Source organism: Dama dama, chromosome 23 (genome assembly GCF_033118175.1).
Source record: "Dama dama isolate Ldn47 chromosome 23, ASM3311817v1, whole genome shotgun sequence".
NCBI classification, from domain to species: domain Eukaryota; kingdom Metazoa; phylum Chordata; class Mammalia; order Artiodactyla; family Cervidae; genus Dama; species Dama dama.
Genome location: NC_083703.1, coordinates 21,087,066 through 21,104,265, shown reverse-complemented (window position 1 = coordinate 21,104,265; position 17,200 = coordinate 21,087,066). Strand labels below are relative to the sequence as shown.

General features: G+C 49.1%; 2 long non-coding RNA genes across 5 annotated transcripts in view; one reads left to right on the top strand and one right to left on the bottom strand.

Moving 5' to 3' along the window:
* LOC133044640 (uncharacterized) overlaps window positions 1-17,200 on the top strand; it is a 112,215-nt gene that overhangs the window by 30,835 nt on the left and 64,180 nt on the right. The window lies entirely within an intron of this gene.
* Window positions 183-7,078, bottom strand: LOC133044233 (uncharacterized). Its single transcript, XR_009689909.1, has 5 exons — window positions 7,051-7,078; window positions 6,764-6,824; window positions 6,552-6,652; window positions 3,318-3,489; window positions 183-654 (listed from the first exon to the last, which is right to left on the bottom strand). It is a non-coding gene; the product is annotated as an uncharacterized LOC133044233 (long non-coding RNA).

Below are 17,200 nucleotides of genomic sequence, written 5' to 3'. Positions count from 1 at the left end.
GGGAAAAAAGGAGGTGAGGGAAGAGATTTATGAGGCTTTCAGGAAACTTACAGGAAAATCCCCTAAAAAGTCATCATTTGTTATTCTTAGTATCGACTTGTTAAAAGTGAATCTCATTACCTTTGTTTTATCTGGCATGTTTATGGAAAATGTTTATTTATTAATGAATTTTCCTAAAGCAAATGCAACAGACACGTAAGGGCATGCTCATGATCACTTAGCTGTGCAGCTGTGTATATTTATTACTGGTCTTTAGAGACTGTTCAGAAATGGAGGGTTCCAGGAAAACAACCCAAAAGCATTCAGCTCCTTAAAATGCATGCATTCCATGAATCATTTATTCAAGGAATTAAGAAGCAAATATATTTTGAGTTTGTCTGTGATCAAAAATAATCTTCCTCAGCATCTTTCCCAGAATTGTCCAGAACAATGTTCTTTTCCTTTCAAGAGATGCATGCGGCTCTGAGGCCTTGGTTCAAAGAGGTGTCAGGGTTTGCGCTCCATCAGCATGATCTGGTCACATGAGAGCACGGAGGAAGTCCATCCATGATCTCCTTTCTTGGGTCCTTGCACTTCCTGCTCCTTCCACTCTTACAGGTGTGTTGGGCATCCCGGAATTCCATAAGTGACCCCTGAAGGAGCAGGAGGCACCACCTATGAAACGCAGTCATGTAAGCCAAGACTGTCACACAGGGAGGGGTCTGCAGGCCGTGTCATCACTAGCTCCCTTTTTCTACAGATTTGGAGGCTGAGGCCCAGAGAGGGTCACCTGCCTGTCTGTGGTCACCTGGTAATAACCAGAAAAGCTGAGACTCTGACTGGGGGCTTTCCCCTGTTCCATATGAGCTGGGGGATGTCAGGGACGTCATCTGATCTAAATTTCTGTCCCCTTAGTCTCATGTGAAAGAGAAGCAACCACAGACTGGGTCTGAAACTCTGAGAACATGCTGGGTACCTCCCAGGCTGAAGACAAGGCTCTAAGTCTTGTTCAGGATTCGAAGGAAGGTCTGTGTGGCCAGAGAGTGTGGACAAGAGGAGGTAGAGAGGCGGGAGGAGCTCTGTAGCCCTTTGTACCCCAGTGAGATAGGATTTTAGTCTCAGTTGGAGGCAACCCACTGGAGGGTTTTATTCAGGAGAACAATGTTATTTGCCTCCAGTAACTACTTCTGAATATGTAAGTTTCCATTTCAAAACAGGAATTAAATCCTGCATCTAAGAGAGATAAGCACTTCTTAAGCTGCTTCGGTTTTCCTAAAAGGAATGACTTACTCTTTGTAAAAGTTACAGAATAAGTCGTTTCCTGGGGCTGCCATAACAAACGACCACACGTTTGGTGACTGTAAACAACAGAAATGAATGCCCACAGTTCTGGAGGTAGAAGCTCAATATCTGAGGGCTTAAACCAAGGTGTAAACCCGACTGGGCTCCCTCCAAAGGCTGGGGGAGAACCCAGTCCCTGCCTCTTTCAGCTTCCGGTGGCCACAGCTTGTCCTTGACTTGTAGTCACAGAAGCGGACCCCGAGACACAGATTCAGTGCAGGTAGCTTACTTGGGTGGTGATGCCAGAGGCACTGGCAGGGGAAAGGCGGGAGGTGGGGGGTTAAGATGGAACAAGGGAGCCAACAAAAATGCATTATTGAGGAGAATGGCACTATCATTCATGGAGGCTCTGTTCTACAATGACCATGAACTGACAGTCATTGGCTGAAGGCTGCCTCAGGAGACTTGAACTCCCCCACACATCTACCTGAGCCCTCAGCCAACTGGAGGCCAGAGAAAGCCCTCAGCGAGGAGTGGGAGGAGCTTGCGTTTGGGGGCTGCCGGGCTGGCACACCTAGGGGTGAATATGGAGAAGCTATGGGCAGGATCTGACATCTGCTGTAGTTGACAGTGTTTTTAACATTTCTCTTGAGCCTGTTTTATCTTACATTTAAAATTAGTGGATCTATTTCTAAAGAGATTCACTAAAGAGACAAGGTGAGAAAGTTATAAATATGCTACTAAACAAATGGTTTCATTCACATTTATGTTTACCTATGTGAATAGAGAACATTTAATTTAAAATTTATTAGTGGTCTGACTCAACTCTTAAGTGCATATAAGCATGGGTCTAGTAAATTCTTAACTATTAGGTGCATCTAAGCATGTACCTATTAGGCATTAGGTATTGTGAGCATGTAAAATAGAACAAGATTTGGCCTCCTTGTCCAAGTCGTGTAGGATTAGTGGGCAAGATTCTTTACCATCTGAGCCACCAAGGAAGCCCAAGTGGGCAGGACAGAGATGCACAAATCGTTTTCATAATAGCTGCCACGGTACAGGTTCATGAAATTGAAGAGTCAGTGTCTCATCCATCCGTTGTTTTTCATGGCAGTGCTGTCTCAGGTACCCACAACACAGGGGTAAAGAGGGCAGAGGAGAACTCACATTTGTGTGTGGAATTCCGAGCGTGCTACTTCAGTTCAATCACCCTCTGTCTCTCCTGCCTCATTTCCTGCCACTTCTGGGTTTTGATGCTTAAGCCACATGACCATTCATGAATTTTTTGGTCCAGACTTACAGAGCTTGTGAATAGCAGAGCCAGGTCAGAATGGAACCTGGGTGATTCCTGGGCCCAGGCTTTGTGCTCCTACTGCCACACTCACTGGAGATTGATAAGATTTTGTCAATAGATAGGAATATTTCCAGTGGTCTGTTTATAGTATTTTCTCTTTTGACAATATGGTAGGCTGAATAAAAGTTCCCCAGAGATGTCTCCAATCTAAGCTCTGGTACCTGGGCGTATGTTACCTTATGTGGCACAAGGACCTTGGCAGATGTGACTAAGTTGAGCATATTGAGATGGGGAGTTTGTCTTGGATGATCTGGGTGGGCCACATGTAACCACAAGCATCTTTATAAGAGGGGCAAGGGGTCAGAGGGGAGAGAAAATGCTATGCTATTGGCTTTAAGGATAAAGGAGGCAGACAAGAGCCTAAGGATGCAGATGAGGCAACCTCTGGAAGCTGGAAAGGGAGAGGAGAGGAATTCTCCCCTGAAATGTCTAGAGGGACATCAGCCCTGTGGACCCATTTTAGACTCCTGATCTCCAGAACTGTAAGAAAATAAAATTGTGCTTTTTGAAGTCAGATGGTGTAGCAGAAAGGTATTCTGTCCTTTGAAATGTCAACTTTGGGCAAGCTTATCACAAGGCCCTCTCTGGTCTGTGGTCTAAGCCGAGGGTCCTCAGCCCAGGGATCAAGCAAGGCCTGCAGTCCTGACTGGTCATGTTTGGGCTTTCCAGGTGGTGCTAGTGGTAAAAACAAAACCAAACCTACCTGCCAATGCAGGAGACGCAGGTTTGATTCCTGGGTCATGAAGTTCCCCTGGAGGAGGGAGTGGCAACCACTCCAACATTCTTGCCTGGAGAATCCCATGGGCAGAGGAGCCTGGTGCTGGGCTATGGTCCATGGGGTCGCATGTTTGGGGCTGAGCATCACAGGAGTTAACCTACAGAACAGAAGCTTTCAGGATCAGTCTAAAATACAGGCGGTATTTTACTGGCAGTCTCTTAAAAGCACATGACTCATTCAGAAATACAACATTTGGTCGATGACTATGTCAGACTTTCAGGTAAATTTAATCAATAGACAACCACTATTTTATTTTTATCCAAACCTGAATTTCATATTACATTTCATTCCATTAGCCTTGATATAAAGTGGCAGTTGATAGCAAGCCATATTGACAGGCCCTCCTGGGCATAATCTAGTAGTCACCTTAAATCATTTATCCACTGCATGATTCATGGCTTGTAAGGAGCAGATAGTCACTGAGTATTTAAACAGAAAGCTAAATAACAGGGCACTCGAAATCTTTTATTTCAGTTATTTAATCCACCTTAATTAATTAAAGGCATTTGACCACCTCTCAGCATCTTGAATCACAATGGGTACTGTTTGTTCCTAGCACGAAAAAGGGTAAAGACACAGGTGATTTTGAGGGGTGGAAGGGGTGGGATGCCTGTGGTTCCCAGAGGCTAGCTCTGGTGGTGTGCTCCCACTTGGGGCAGTTGTCTTGCTTTGATGCAGGGGATTGATGCAAATCATTTGAGATTAACAAATGTTTCTTGATCATCTAGAAAATGTCAGGCTAGTCACTAGAGGTATAAAGATTAAGAAGGCTCAGACTCCACTCTGTTCAGGTAGTAGCTGTGAAGTTTTTGAATTATTTTTCATTGATGAGTTATTTTGTTTTAGAAATACTGGTGACCAGAAAACCAATAGTGACTTAAGAAGCTGGTTTCTAGTAGCTTCTTACAGGCAAAATAGGTGTTGAAGGTGTTCCTGGTCCCTGGAAGGTGCTTCAGCGAGAGGGATTGTCTAGTCACTTAAGGTCTGGGAGAGCAGTTCAGGGGTCTTTGCATAGTATTAGGTTCCTCTTGGGCACAACTTAGCTCACAACCATGTACAGTTTGAGAATCTGAGAAGGAACTACTTTAGACCGATAGCAAATCTAGCTACAAATGGAAAATTCTGTGCTGGGCCCACACTGAGAGTGAAATACAAACATGTCAGGGAGGAAAACACTGCAGACGTCTGTCAGCAACAGAGCCAGAGGGGCGGGATTTCCACGGGGTTTACTTCACCTCTGCCTACAGGGCCGTGCGTGTACCCGTCTTATGCTTGCAGTGCGTGACTTTCTAGCTTTGCCACGTGGGCCTCCCCTGGGGCTTGTGCCCAGAATTTGTGAGAACACTGTGATGCAAAAAGGTTGAATCCCCCATTGCCTCTCTTCCTCTGCCCCCGGCCCCGAGGTTTGTTAGGATCACAAAGCAGCGGCCAGTTTACCTCCTGCACGGAGACATAATATCCACTGAGGGCCGTGGTCCATGTGAGGCGCGAGACTCCAGACTGGGGCTGGTGATGCCCTGGAAGGGTTTACTGTCCACTAGGGAGACTTAAAATCCCTGTGAAGATCACTACATCTGAGTCTGAGAGCTAAATACCCATCAGTGGTTACAATCAGTCCTGCTGGATTTAAAGGCAGAGGCTTAGCCTTTGTGGAAGAAATGGGCCTTGGACTGAATTTTGAAAGAACAAACTGGCAGTCCTTAGGCTGATAACTAGTGGGACTCTGCACACCTCTTTTTGCCTGTGATTTGTACACTAGCTGCTCACTAGTGAGGGGACACAGTGTTGGGGAGAGAGTCCAGGGTCTTAAAGAAGACAGACCTGAATTCAAGTCCCAGTCCCAACTTTGCCATTTCCTACCTTTACAGATAAGGTACAAAGTGTCTCACCCTCAGTGAGAAGATAGAATAGAATAACAAAACAAAAATAATAAAATAGACAAATACTTATCTCACCATATTTTTATAAAGAGGAAATAAAAATCTAATAAAAATAAAAAGGTGCCCAACTCAGTCTGAAAATTAGTCTGTTACGATAATGGTTAAGTGGCTATGACAAAGACTTCCAAAGCTACACTGTTTGAAGGAAAAAGGCATAATTGAGCCCTAGTCATGGAGATGGTGGGATATCTTGAGATCACCCAAGATGATCTTCTTGGTTTAACAAAGCAGTGTTCATCACTAAATTTAACTTCTCAGGTATTGAATAAGTCTCTATGTATGAAGCCTTTTAACTCTGAGGAGCTCTAGGTAATTTTTTTTTTTCTTGGTACAAAAGTATTTAATAAGCGCCACATCGGTACTCTAGGTTAATTATTCTACCCAAATAATCCCATGAATGCTGGGCTCTATTCTAGAATATCTAAAGTGGTCAGATATGGGCCTGGGTTAGGAAAACTTTGAGGAAGTGGGAAGAGAACTCATTTAAGCTAGTAAAAAAATAGGCCGGCCGGCGAGTCTTCCCTGGTGGTCCAGTAGCTAAGCCTCCATGCTCCCAACGCTGGGGGCCCAGATTCAATCCCTGGTCAGGGAACTGGATCCCACATGCCACAACAGAGATCACATGCTACAACTAAAGGTCCTGCAGACCACAAGGAAGACTGAAGATCTTCGTTGCATATTGCGACTAAGATCTGGCACAGCCATATAAGCAAATAAATATTTTTTTATAAAGTAGGGCTGGGAGGAAGGGAAGTCCACTGAGAAATGGTAAAAGAGGACTCACTGAAGTTCTTGCACTCAAGCCAGGAAAACATCCTGCCATTTTATTATGTGATACCTAATGTTCTAAACTTCGAACATAGAGATGCATAGAGATCACCTGGGGAGCCTACTTAAAATTCCCATCTCCAGAGATGCCAGCTCAATGGATCTAGTGGACAGAAATATACCTTTTTAATAAGGGTCCCAGGAGGTTCTGATGCCAGTGATCCATTGACCTCAATTTAAGAAAAACTATCATAGATAAACCTTTCAGAAAACTTTTAAGATATTTCTATTTTCATCTACACAATAGCTACCCATTACACTTAATATTGGTGGTTTATTTTGCCACTTAGCCCAGATTCTGATTGATGATGTACATGCTCAGGGATCAAGGACCCATGAGGAACCAGGAGCAGTTTTGTTGATGTGACAACCCCTCATACCCAGCACTCACCTCTGGTAGAAGCTGGACTGGACAGCGTGCTTATGGCTGGAGCCAAAGTCTGGCCTATGATTTCTTCCTCCCTGAGTTTCTGCTTATCTCACTCTTCCTTTCTGTCCACAACAAATGACGGGCAGGACACAGTGAAAGCATTATGAGGCAAAGGTTACCAATCACATACACACTAGCCACCGAGAGGGGGAGAAAGACAGCAAGAGAATAACCTGGGTCATAAAGCCAAGATGGTAGCCAAAGGCAACAGATTTCAAACCGTCAGAGAGGAACCTTAAAATGACAAGAAAAATATTCTGTGTAAGTAAAAGAAGCGACTCTCAGGGATTAACTTTCACACGAGATATACAATGTCACTGGTGCACAGGGTCAGTGACCAGAGGCAGCCAGAGCCAACCAGGCCCCTTAGTTCATGGTGAGTCCAGGAGACACCCTCCTTCCCTCCCTCTCTGTTGCTTTCTTTTCAGAAATCAGGAATGAATTACTCATAGAGACCAACCTTAAGAGAAGGTTGAGGACGTTGCGTTATTCATCTCTCTCCTTTTTCTTGTAATGGGCCCGGGGCAGATGCACAGCTGTTAGTGAACGGCTGTTAGGGATTCCCACTCAGCCACTGGCCAGCATTGCAGAGGGTCCCTCTCCCAAGCGAGCGACAGTTAGGGAGTGACCTTAGCAGTCCTGCTCAGCCATTGGTCGGCACCGCTGTGGGCTCTGCCCCCTCCCGTCCTCTGTATAAAAGGAGCAGAATTGGGACTGAGGGAAGGTGGTTTTTTGAGACCCTAGTCTGCCATCTTCTCAGTCTGCCAGCTTTCTGTTAAAGTCGCTATTCCTGGAACTTCCTTGGTGGTCCAGTGGCTAAGATGGACCCAAAGCAGGGGGCCTCGGTTTGATCCCTGGTCAGGGAACTAGACCCCCACATGCTGCAACTAAAGATTCCAAGAGCCACAACTAAGACCTGATGCAGCTGAAAAAAAGAATCGCCATTCCTTGCCCCAACAACTCACCTGATTTACTGGCTGGTCGCGTGACGAGCAGAGCGAGTGTGGGCTCGGCAGCATTCTGACATTCTCATAGGACCCCTCGTTCTTACACACACTCTCTCTGACACAGAAACTGGTGCTGCGCTGAGCACACACAGTAGGGGCTTTGTTAAGTCTCGAGGTCAGATGCAGGCAGAGCTCAGAGATGCTTTCCCCAGATGGGTAAATTCCCTCCCGTGATGAGCAGCCATCCTGTGAGGGGATGTGCAGTGGCCTCCCTGCCCTAGACCTCCCCTCGCTTCAGCCACACGCCTGCCCTCCGAGGGCTCTTTCCTCTGACCGTCCTGGGGCTGCCATTTTTATAGAACGCTGCACCCTGACAGTGGTCACAGCTCCATTCCAACTGCCTCATCCTCCCTACAACCAGCCTACCTACCCCACAGCCTTGGCATTTGACTTGATAGTTACATCTTTGGGCTGAGCAATGATCCAGGTTTCCCGACTACAAGGTTGAAATAGGACTCTTCTGACCAACTGACATGGGGGTGCTGTCTCTCCATAAGATGCAGAATGATGTATTAGTCTGCTAGGGTTGCCGTGACAAAGTTTCACAAACTGGGTGGCTTAAGCCACAGAAATTTAACATTTCACAGTTCTGAGGCCAGAAGTCTTAAGATCAGTGTGTCCACAGTTCCATTTCCTTCTTAGGATCGCAAGGCGAGTCCGCTCCTTCCCTCTCTCTTAGCTTCTGCCTCTTTGCTAGAGATCTTTGCATGCGTGCATGACCCACCCTTACCTCTGCCTTCATGTTTTGTCCTTCACATGTGTCTCTGTCCGAATTTCCCATTTTTATAAGGACATCAGTGTTAGGAAAAACGCTGCGGGAGGAAAAAAGCCGCCTCTAAGGACCGGTGGTAAAGGCCTTTTATTAAGCGTCGCTCTCGGGCAGAACTCCCGGGGGCTGGTGAGTGAGGAGACAAAGGGAGTCTGCAAGGTATGAGGGGTGGGGAGGGGTTTTATAGTCCAGGCAGGCATCCAGGCCAGGTCTTTTCATATAAGGAAGAAAGCGCGGGCTACAGCGGTGGTCAGTGTCCGAGGGCTCTATGTTGGTACCTGATTGGACCAGGCTGCAGGGGGCCAGCCCCTGGAAGTTTAGCCAGCCTCCGGAATTTGCCTTGCAGCACTTTCCCGGGGCATGCTCCGACCTTTCATCCCGGCCTTTTTGTTATAGGACAAGGGGCGCCGGTTCTCTCTGGCTATTTCCTGCTGAACGGGGGCGACGAGGGGTAGGGGCCAGCCGGGACGAAAGGTCAGCTTATGCAGGATTGTGAAGTGGGTCTATGTCTTTTTGAATGAGTCGAGTATAAGCTGTTAGGAGCATGGCCCGTCCGGTCGCAGCCTGCGCGATTTTTTTGGACCCAGCGAAGAATAAGTTGGACGAGGCAGGGGCCTGTGGTGAGGCCCAGAACCAGCAGGAGTATAGGGCCTAGAAAGGGCAAGAGGTATGGGAGTAAACCATTGAGTCCGGTCCAGAGGGGGCTTTCTTGGAGCTGTCTGCGCCTTTGTTCCAGGCCTGGCGGTTAGGGCCGATAGGGGATGTGGAGATGCCAGTCGATGTCCAGGGCCGTAGCCACCTGCTGGGAGATCTGTGAGAGTACATTTTTTTTTTTTTTAAGAGAGGAGTAGGGCAGGAGGGGATGACCAGAAAGGAGTGGGCAAATAGGCAGGAATCTAATTGACAGGGTGGTGGTTGGGTTTGGAGTGGACATGAGGGTTGGCCGTCAATGCCCATAACCGAAACCTGGGAAGGATGTAAAGTGTCCCTGAAAGAGGGAAGGACCAAATAGGTAGCCCCCGCATTAACCAGACTTTACCCGTTACCTGGAGCGTTACCCTGGGCTTGGCTTGGGTTATCGGGGTTCCCGAGTCTGGGCGATGTCAGCCATCGTCGAAGCTCAGCAGCTCGAAGGCCGGAGGAGGGCAGGAGGTCTCCCTGGGGCGCTCTGGTCCCCGGCCCCTAGAGGTCGGGGCCCGAGAGGCCTGGGGACAGTCACTAGCCCAGTGTCCTCGCTGTTTGCACAACGGGCACGGCTTGGAAGGAGGCCGCGGATTGGGGCACATCTTGGCCCAGTGTCCTTCTTGGCCGCACTTGAAGCAGGCCCCCGGAGGGGGGTTTTGGGACCCCGAGCCCGCCGCCAGCCGCAGGGCCACTATTAAGGCCTGGGTTTGTTGGTTTAGGAGGCTTGCCTGAAATTCGGCCTCTTGCTTGAGCCTTGCCTTTTGGCTGGCCTCAGCAGTTTCTTCACGGGCGTTATAAACTTTAAAGGCCATTTTTACCAGGTCTCGAATAGGGGTCTGAGGGCCGTCCTCGGCCTTGGCCAGCTTTTTTCGGATGTCAGGTGCGGATTGGGAGATAAAACGATTGGCCAAGGTAGCTGCCCCAATGGGGGACTCAGGGGACAGTCTGGTGTATTGAACAAGGGCCTCAGTCAGCCGATTAAGAAACATGGCTGGGTTTTCATCCGGCCCCTGAGTCACCTCATCTAGTTTGAGGAGGTTTACTACTTTATGAGAGGACGTTTCCATCCCATCGAGGAGACACTCTATCATATAGCGTACCCGCAGCTGGCCGCCGCCCCCTTCCTGGTAGTTCCAATCAGGGTCGGTGTCAGGAACCACCTGAGCTCCCGGGGGGCGCTCGGGGGAGGGGTTGGCACAGTGCCGCTGGTCGGCCTGAGCCCTGGCTGCCGTCCAAATGGCCTGCCTCTCTTCGGGGGTGGTGGTAGATCCCAGGATGACATATATGTCCTGCCATGTTAAGGCATAGGCGCGGGTCAGACCAGTAAACTGCTTAATGTACTGAGTGGGGTTGGAGGAAAAGGATCCCAGCTTGGCCTCGATCTGTGCTAAGTCCTGGAGAGAGAAGGGGACATGGACCTGGGCTAGACCCTCAGCTCCGGCTACTTGTCGCAGGGGAAGTAGCGGGGCTGGGGGAGGGGGAGGGGAGGCCCCTGGAGGGTTGCTATGGGAGCGAGTGTGGGAGCTAACCGGAGATGAGAAGGGAGTGACGGGGGGAAGAGGAGGATACAAGATAGGGTTAATGGCCGGAGAATCTGGGGCCTGCGGTGAAGCCTCAGGGGCGGGAACAGGAGCAAAAGAGGCCGGAGTAGGGTTAGAGGGGGAGAGGTTAGGAGGGGCCGGAGAGGAGGGGGAGGGGCAAGAGCGCAACGCCCAAAAGGCCTGAACATAGGGGACCTCAGACCATTTTCCCATTCTCCGGCAGTAATTATCCAAATCACGGAGGACGTCAAAGTCTAGTGTCCCTGTGGCTGGCCATTGTGAGCCATTATCTAGGGAATACTGAGGCCAGGCCTGTGAACACAGAAAAGTGAGCTGCTGGGGGCGGATATCTCTCTTTAGCCTTAGAGTCCGCAGGTTAGCCAGCAGGCACTCTAAGGGGGTGGAGTATTGGGGATCGGGTTTGGAGGCTGTCAATCCCATGGCGACCACGGGGCGTGGAGGCAACCCCCGCTGTCCGAACGTCTTCGGACGAGTCAAGGGGAGCCGGAGGTCCGTGTAGTCGTGGGGAACGTCTTCCTCACGACCGCAGGGACCCGGAAAGGCCGAAGCCGGAGGCCGAAGCCGGAGGTCTACTCAGCCGCTGGGGACGTCTCTCCACCAGCTGGTGACCGGGAGGGCCCAGTAAGTGCGCACTCGTTACGGGGCCCTAGGAGGTGGTCGTCAGGGAATGCAGGCCCCAAAGCCGAAGGGACTTACTCCATATCCTGCCGTCCGGGGGGTTGGTCAGCCGCCTGGGTCCGAGGCTCCCGCTGCGGTGGAGCTCGAGGGGGCCTCAACGGCAAGTGCCGGGGGCCCTCACCTCGGGCCCCACGTTGGGCGCCAGATGTTAGGAAAAACGCAGCGGGAGGAAAAAAGCCGCCTCTAAGGACCGGTGGTAAAGGCCTTTTATTAAGCGTCGCTCTCGGGCAGAACTCCCGGGGGCTGGTGAGTGAGGAGACAAAGGGAGTCTGCAAGATATGAGGGGTGGGGAGGGGTTTTATAGTCCGGGCAGGCATCCAGGCCAGGTCTTTTCATATAAGGAAGAAAGCGCGGGCTACAGCGGTGGTCAGTGTCCGAGGGCTCTATGTTGGTACCTGATTGGACCAGGCTGCAGGGGGCCAGCCCCTGGAAGTTTAGCCAGCCTCCGGAATTTGCCTTGCAGCACTTTCCCGGGGCATGCTCCGACCTTTCAATCAGTCACACCAGATCAGGGGTCCAGTCTACCCCAGAGTGATCACATCCTAATCAACTACATCTCTAATGACCCTATTTCCAGATAAGGCCACATTCTGAGATCCCAGAGGCTAGGACTTCAACATCTTTTTGTTCAGCTGCTCAGCTGTGTCCGACTCTTTGCGACCCCATGGATCAGCATCAGTCCTTCCAATGAACATTCAGGGTTGACTTCATTTAGGATTGACTGGCTTGATCTCCTTGCTGCCCAAGCGACTCTCAAGAATCTTCTCCAACACCACAGTTCAATATCTTTTAGGGGGACACAACTCAACACATAATGGCTGGTAACTTTTCTGTCACTTGTATGTACCAGGCCCCTTACCAGGGATGATACTGGAGTGAGGTAAGTGAGACACTCATCGGTAACTAAACTTAGGGAGTGCAAAATAACTCAGCAATCAAGATAGATCATATGTTAATAATTTATTTTAAACAATTCAAGGGAAAGAAAAATTCCATAATGAGCAAAACATCAACATTTAAAATAAAGGCAGCACCTGAACCCACACTTGCCTGGTGGGGGTCTCTCTTTCTGCTCCTGACACTCGATCCTCACTGCTCTCCTCAGAGAGAGCCCTGGCTTCTCTCTTTTTTAAATTTACTTTTTATTTTTAATTGGAAAATAATTGCTTTACAGTGTTGTGTGAGTTTCTGCTGTACGGCAGCGTGAATCAGCTGTGTGTACGTGCGTGTCCCCTCCCTCTTGAGACTCCGTCCCCCCGCCTCGTCACGCCACCCCAGGGCAGCAGGCCGAGCTCCATGTGCCGTACGGCCTCTTCCCACTGGCTGTCTCCACGTGGCAGCGTATACACGTCAATGCTGCTCTCTCAACATGCCCCACCCTCTCCGTCCCCTCCTGTGTGCACAAGTCTGTCCTCGAGGTCTGCGTCTCTATTCCTGCCCTGCACATAGGTTCCCCTGCACTGTGTTTCTAGATTCCATATACACATGCTGCTGCTGCTGCTGCTAAGTCGCTTCAGTCGTGTCCGACTCTATGCAACCCCACAGACGGCAGCCCACCAGGCTCCCCTGTCCCTGGGATTCTCCAGGCAAGAACAGTGGAGTGGGTTGCCATTTCCTTCTCCATCCATATACATATACATATGCATTAATATACGATACTTGTTTTTCTTTTTCTGACTGACTTCACCAGGCCTTTCTTTACCCTTGAATATAATCTCATGAAATTCAGAACACAACTTAGGACATGTCTTTGGATTTTGAATTCAGAAGGCTCATTTAACACTAGGATTGAACCTTATTCATTTCCCACTTAAGTAATTCTCTGCCAAGTACTTTCCACATCTCTCAGACTATGAGTTTAATTAGACTACCTTAACTCTACTCCTGGAGAAGGCAATGGCACCCCACTCCAGTACTCTTGCCTGGAAAATCCCATGGACGGAGGAGGCTGGTGGGCTGCAGTCCATGGGGTCACTAAGAGTCGGACATGACTGAGCGACTTCACTTTCACTTTTCACTTCCATGCATTGGAGAAGGAAATGGCAACCCACTCCAGTGTTCTTGCCTGGAGAATCCCAGGGACAGGGGAGCCTGGTGGGCTACTGTCTATGGGGTTGCATAAAGTCAGACACGACTGAAGTGACTTAGCAGCAGCAGCAACTCTACTATTAGAGAGTTTATCTAGTTTATCAAGACTATCTTGATATCTCAGGCCCACATAAACACTTCCTGGAGGGGGTTTCTGCTTCTTTCTGATGTCATTTGGCCCTGTCAGCGTTCCTTCATCTTTGGTTTTCTTTAAATACCAATCAATGGTACACCCAGGACACTCTCTCCATCCCTGGAGCCCCTTCAGGGATGGACTGGATTGCTCTGGAGGTTTATTTCTCCTCACTTTGAGGGCAAGGGCAAGTCTGGGGTGGGCTGATGAGACAGCAGCTACCCCCAGACTTGCCAAACTCACCCACATATATATGAGAGTTGGAAAGTAGAGAAACCTCAATTTCAGGGAAAGAAGATAAGCATTGAGCATCTTTCAGAGACAGACCAGGGTGAGTTGTTTTGCCAAAGTGACAGAGAAAAAGGCAACAGTAGCAGATAGGTCCGAGAAGGCAATGGCACCCCACTCTAGTACTCTTGCCTGGAAAATCCCATGGACGGAGGAGCCTGGTGGGCTGCAGTCCATGGGGTCGCTAAGAGTTGGTCATGACTAAGCGACTTCACTTTCACTTTTCACTTTCATACATTGGAGAAGGAAATGGCAACCCACTCCAGTGTTCTTGCCTGGAGAATCCCGGGGACGGGGGAGCCTGGTGGGCTGCCGTCTATGGGGTCGCACAGAGTCAGACACGACTGAAGCAACTTAGCAGCAGCAGCAGCAGCAGATAGGCATGTGTTATGATAAGAGAAAGACACTCCTCTTGCTGACCCCATAGTCTGACCTGCCTGTTGATGGCTAATTGGGCAGATGAAGTGGGACATGTGGACAGTCTGATGTCTCTGCTTCTAGACTTTTCCAGCCTCCATCACCTTTGTGACTTTCAACTTCATTCTGACTTAGCTTTTTGTAGCACAAGCCACAGCACATGCATCTACATACCTACACCACATTTACTCACCAGCCACCTAATTCAGTAGCTAAGGACACTTTAAGTCCCTATTTCTTTAGTGAACTGTAGACTAGTTTCTGTGGTTATATGGAGGAGAAGAGATGTTCTCTGCCATGGATTTTTTTTTTTTTAATGCCATTCACAAATAGCCTACATTTTACAGCCTCTTGGAAAATACCTTTATCAATGTGTCAGTGTGCACAAAACAGCACAGGTCTTGGCTCCCAGTGGAGCTTCATAAATCTTAGTTCTAAATTACATATCCAATAAAGAAAATGTAGGAATCATTTTGCTTAGGAATAAGGATGTTTTGCAGGGCCAACACTAGGGGAAATGTTCAGTATCAAGAAGGCCAAGATCTAGGGGGCCACAGGGAGCCAGGACCAGAGACTGGAGCTGGGAGGCATGATTGCTAAGAGCCGATTGCAGCTCTGCTCCTGTGACTAGTTCACAAAGAAGCTAACTTCTCCAGGTCTTGGTTTCCTTAGGAGTAAGACAGGGGGTTCAGCATGGGTGATGAGTTTCCACTCTGACTCCTGAAAATCTGTGACACTGTGCTCACTTGTTCCTGGATGAAGGGACACTCTGGGAGAAATCACTTCCTCTGTAAGTTATCAAGTTGTTTCTCCAGGATTCTGTGTAAAGATTGGTGCTGCCGATGGTCACAATTCTCTCCAACTCGATAAACGGCACAGTATTCGGGACACAGCAGCCTTTCTGAGATGATACTGGAGTCATCCAATTGGGAAAACAGAGGACAAGAAATAACTGTGAAATGCTTTCGGGGAGACATAAGATGAAGGAAATAGAAGCTGTGCTCTTTATGGAATCAAAAGCAGTTGCACAACTGTGTGCGTGTGCTAAGTCTCGTCAGTCGTGTCTGATTCTTTGCGACCCAGTGGACAATAGCCCACCAGGCTCTTCTGTCCATGGGATTTTCTAGGCAAGAATAGTGGAGCAGGTTGTCATGTCTTTCTCCAGGAGACCTTCCTGACCCAGGGATCGAACTCTCATCTCTTATGTCTCCTGCGTTGGCAGCTACATCGTTTAGCACTAGCGTCACCTTGGAAGCCCCAACTTGTGCCTAAATGATTATCTTTACTCTTCAGGTCTTGCTTTTTTTTTTTTTTTCCCTTAAAGAGCCAGGTAACTAGGGAGGGGATGGATTTCTTCAGAAATAGGGAAAGATGTGCTATCTGCAAGAAAGGGAAAACAAAGGACACATTTGATGGAGATGGCAGCCTGTTTGCCCTTCCCTTGGGCAGCAAGCTCACTGCGACCCAGTTCGCCAGTTCTGGCAGGTTTGCAGTGGAAATCCCGGTGCTGCCTCTTCCCATTAGTTTCTGTGGAAGGAGGACTGGCTGGGAGCAACTGGCTCAGTGGTACATTCATGGTTATATTACACAACAGCTGTGGAAATGATTAAACTAACAGAGAGACAAATGGCTGGGGAGCAAAACAAGTTAGCAGCCCTGGAAACTCAGCAACAGTACATCACATTGGGTCTTCTCCTTGGATTAAGACGCCAGTCCCTAAATGAGCATCCTCATTGCAGTAAACTTGGCTTTGCCACCTCCCATGTTTTCAAAGTCTTATTTTTCTTTTGCCAGTTAGAGCTTATGGTACAGTGCTTGTTAGAGTCCATCTTACTCCGTTTCTTTCCTCTTCCACATAGGGTCAGGCACCTCCTTTTACCATCACCATCAACCCAGAAACACACATTGCCCCATGCATGGCCTCAAACACACACATGCCCTCATGTGCACACTCTCTCTCTTTCCACACACACACTCCCCACTCACGTGTGAATACACACACACACTCACCCTCACAGATGCACACATTCCTGAAATTCCCAGGTTATCCACCAAAGCTGGACGCTGGTGGTCAAGCCACTCTCTGAATTTCTCCCCCTGCTCCAAGGTCACTGAACTGAGCATGTCCCCTCCCGAAGTTGACAGTTCCCAGTGTTCAAGAGTGTAACTGGTTTATTAAATGCTGCAAACTTGGTGAGCAACACTTATGAAGCTTTTTTTGTTCTTTTCTGCAAAGCTGACCTTCCAACACGATTTGTCAACTCTCCATTTCCTTCCCGTAGTGATGAACCTGTTGTTTCACAGGTATTGTCAGGAATCCCCAAAATGCAGTGTGGCCACTTGAAGACGTGGTATATTAGCTGCTTTAGGGCTCAGGTCACTTTTCCTGAGAGCCCTGCAGGCGGAGCATCTGGGGGACCCGACGGGGTGTGGCTGGTCTTTTCATTTCTCTCACCTTCTGCTTCTCACAGGTGTGGTTGAGATGAAGGTGGAGGTGGGCTTAGAGAAAGGAGCATACATTTCGATTAACTTGTGGCTGTAGCTGTTCTCTCCTGGCTGTTGATAGCCCTGTGTGGAGGAATTGGGGGTACTGGCAAGGGGTTGGGGAGGGTGATGCCCTCCTGACGTGGTAGCCTCATGCGGCCCCATGTCCTCTGCCTGCATCTGAAGCCCCTGCCCCCCCACACACCCCCACGGCCAGTGGGGCTCCCGGATGCTGTCCTGGGAAGTTAGCTCAAAACCCACCGCATTCTGTGGGCGATCCCAGGTGGCGCACACACTAGGGCCATGCCAAAGCATGGGGGGCAAACATCACTATTGCCGCCCAGTGGCTATTCTGCCAGTTCCCTCTGAAAGGCAAGAAGGCAGCTCAGCAAGTCTGCTGCAGCAGAGACTGTCCAACTGAGAAACAGCCCCCCAGTAACTCTTCTTCCTTACACTTCACAAAGGAGCCTTTGGGAGCCCACCTAGGATTGGCTTTTTGG